Source organism: Rhinolophus ferrumequinum, chromosome 12, assembly GCF_004115265.2.
Source record: "Rhinolophus ferrumequinum isolate MPI-CBG mRhiFer1 chromosome 12, mRhiFer1_v1.p, whole genome shotgun sequence".
NCBI classification, from domain to species: Eukaryota; Metazoa; Chordata; class Mammalia; order Chiroptera; family Rhinolophidae; genus Rhinolophus; species Rhinolophus ferrumequinum.
Window position 1 is genome coordinate 41,880,398 of NC_046295.1, and position 4,004 is coordinate 41,884,401.

Genomic DNA, 4,004 nt, shown 5'->3' on the forward strand with positions numbered 1-4,004 from the left:
AATTCCTTCTTTTCTACTCTTCTCATTTCTAATGCTTATCTTAGCTGCCCAGTTGCTGGTATTGCTCACTAATGACAAGAACTCACTGGGACCAGTTTAAATTATTTTGGCTTTCCCTGTTGGGCCATAGCCATGGTTGCCACCAAAAATCCTAACCACGTAGCAACCACTGACACCTTTTTGCACCATGGCTCACAGTCCCAGATTTATAGCCTGATGGATGCAAAAACTTGGTTGACCCCAAATAAACCTAGCACCACTCTTTCACAAGTACTATTTCAATGTTAAGTAAGGGTCCTATACCTCCCCAATTCTACCCACCCCAAAGTGCAAACTTCTAACAGTGGGGAAATGCCCTTTCTCCTACATTCCTGGTTGAAGGAATTCCACCCTCCCAATGTATAAGCAGATTGCCTGAGGTCATGTAGTCATGGATTCCCAGTGAACATATAGTATTTCAATAATTCTGGGTTACTCATGTACACAAATAAATAAAAGTGCAGTATAAACTAATTAACAGATGTATATAAGGAAGAAAAGTACAATGGGTATATTCTGGCAGTAAGAATGCCCAGTGATATATATACAATTTGTTTTTCCATCTAAAATATACATTTCTGTACAGTAACCTGTTTGGACTTCTCAACTGCTATGGGATATACACCAATAGGGCAGATATCATTATCCTCCTTTTAAACATCAGAAAATAGTCTTAAATTAAATAATTTTCTCAAAATCTCTCAGATAATACAACAAAACCCGAACTCAAATCCAGATCTTCTGTCCAAATCCAATGTGTCTTCTGCATCATCTGCTCATGGTATTGCTCAGAATGTTCAGCTCATTATGGGATAGCCCTAACTGAGGAACAATTTTAAATCTCCATCTTTTTCAGAATCAGATCTACTAGGTGAGTTTACAAGTCCTCCTTAACTTACTGAACAGCATTAGTCCTTTATATCTTTGATACTTTTCCCATGGATTCATTCCCTTCCCCTTGAATCTGGATTGACTTTGGTGACTTGTTTGACCAATATAATACTGTAGAAGTGATATATTTTTTTTTTATTTCTATGGCTAGGTCATAAGAAGCCATTCAGCTTCTGTTTAGGCCTCTTAGAATTTACTCTTGCAAGCCCGCTGCTGTGCTATGATGAAGCCCAAGAGTCCCCATGAGAGACTCATGAAGAGAGGAACCAGGGCTCCAGGAGACAGTCTTAGCTGAACTCCTAGCCAAAAGCCATCACCAACTTGCCAGTCATATGAATGAGCCATCTTAGAAACGGATCATCCAATCCTAAACAGGACTGATGATCTGTATCCATGCAGCCTGGCCCAATATGCAGATTTGTACACTGAATAAATGATTGTTATTATTTTAGGACACAAAGTTTTGGGATAGTTTGTTTTGCAGCAAATAACTGGAATCTACCTTTCCAAACCTTCATGCTTCAGAACAACACCAAAAAGAAATGTGGTGTCATATATCAAACTGGTTATGCACTGTGAGTATTTTCTTGTTTATTTCACTTAGATATTCTATTTTCTACAAGAAAAAGCAAATGAAGACAGTGTCCTCTGACTTATGAAAGCAAAAAGAAAGAGGCAATTAGACAAATGGTTTTAAAATGCCTTCAACCCTAAATAATAAAAATCTTATTATAAATATGTTTCTATTTGGTTCAAAACTTTGTGGAAAGAATTAGGCCCTCAAGCCTTTACAGTTCCATGAAGACCTTCTAAATATAAGAAAGTGAAACTGAAATTTATGTCAGTTTCTTAATGGCATCACTTAAAATTATAATAGTTAATTAAGTAATTAACAACTTAATTAACTCAGGACTTAATTTACTTACTTGAGTTCTCTTAAATTCCCTAGATATGATTTAATGAACTTTCAGTGTAATTCCTGGCTAACCATGTAAACTGTGTGATGCATATTTCTTCAATTTAAAAGACATTTCTTGAAATTATTTAAGGCAGAACACTAAGCCTAGAACTGAGTTTCATTCTTTCTTCACTAGGGAATATCTCTGAACTTCTGGCATGTGGCAATTTTCCCACTACACCTTTCTCTTTCAAAAAGGAAATCATATTTGCATTTGTTTGCTAAAATGCTTCAATAGAAGATTCAGAAATCATTAAGCCAATGTGAGCAAACTTCATCGTAGTTTATTAACTAATTATCCTATATTCTTAAAGAATGGACACTGAAACAAACAATAATTTAAAAACACAGGAGAAAATTTGTTGTCAAACATTTCTCCATGTTAATGAATTTACTTATTTAATGAACGTGTTTACACAGAAATTATACATAGTCATATTAGTCAAAGTGTGGCCGGTGGACTTGTGCCAGTCTGAGTTGAAAAGATTCAGTTTTTCTCCTCTGTTTCTCCTTTATTCTCATACTGCTACCAACTCACAACACACCTGACACGAAATGTATGGGAGTTTTCCCACACCAAGCAATTCTCTGCGACACCAGCTGGGTATCCTACAATTTAACTCAGTTCTGACACTATTTACCTCGAAAGAGCATAATGTCCCACAGGTTAAGGGCTCAGTCCCACAAGACTGTTCTCCACTTCAGATGTCAATCACAAGTTCAAGTTATCACCTATACTCTGACCAATTGGCTATAAATCTGAGGTTCCCACACCCCCTCATTGGGTTTGATTAATTTGCTAGAGCAGCTCACAGAACTCAGGGACACACCTACTTAGGTTTACCAGTTTATTAAAGAATATGATAAAAGCCAGATGAAGGATACATAGGGTAAGGTCTTGGGAGGGTCATGAGAGCAGGACTTCCTGTCTTGATAGAGTTGGGAAGATTGCATCACCCTCCCAGTATATGGAAGTTCCCCAATTTTTTTTTGGGGGGAGCTTTAGGGATTTTTATGGAAGCTTGGTCACATAGGCATAATCAATTAACTCCATTTCCAGCCCCTCTCCCTCTCTGGAATTGAAATTTTAGGATCTATTATTATCCGCATCTTATATATGAGAAATTTGAGACTATAAAGATTTAGTACCATATCCAAGGTCACCAACCAAATAATAACAGCTTAAAATTGAACCTCATCAATCCGATACCAAAGTCCATTTCAGCACTATTAGATGAACTCAAAAAGTTAACACTCAGACACGCTAAGCTTTTCCTGCATAGAGAAGGAAGCTTAGGTAGAAGATAATTAAAATCCATACTGGCTATCCACCTGAATATTATGAAGCCCATTCTTTGTGAAAGTCTGGGGTTTTATCTATTTTTTTTTTCATCTGAAAGATGAGGTTAATATGGACTAATAGGAAGGCGATTTTTCGTTCGTAAAGAGCTGAGGACATTTTGATATCTATGAACTCTTGAATATTCTTGCTTTGCAAAAGGACCAGCACAGGCTGCTGTAACAAACATGTTCTTGTCAATACAATAAGGCAAATATATTACTGCCCGTCCAGAGATGAAGAATGAATTATAGGTGTAAATCTACATTTGAAGATCTGGGAGTAAAAGATGAAAAGCAAATACCACAAAGTGTTATTTAGTTGGAAAGCAGAAGCTAACGGAACAGAATCAAATTACAACATAGCATTGATTCTTAGCACCATCAATCATCCCTTAGAAATGTGGGCAATTTGAAGGCGCGATTCTTATTTTGGAAAAGATCCTAATTTAATTGTCCTCCTAAAAAACACAACTATGTAGTTGCTGTTGGGGTGGGGGTGGGGTGGTCGCTTTAACTGAAATAGTTCATGTGATTACGAAAAAAAATGCTAATAGAGGCACTCCTCTTTGAACACCCAATTCAGGAACTTCTTAACACAGAAATATCCTCCAATGCCAGCTCCCCTCTCCCCAAGAAACTCGAGGAAGAGCAGTATCCGTTCGCTTAGATCTGTTTCCTAGGCCTAAATAGAATGTCTAATTATACTGGAGTGTCATCCACTTTTCCTTGCCAATCACGAAGGAACATCATCCCATCATCAAGGTCCTGACTAGCG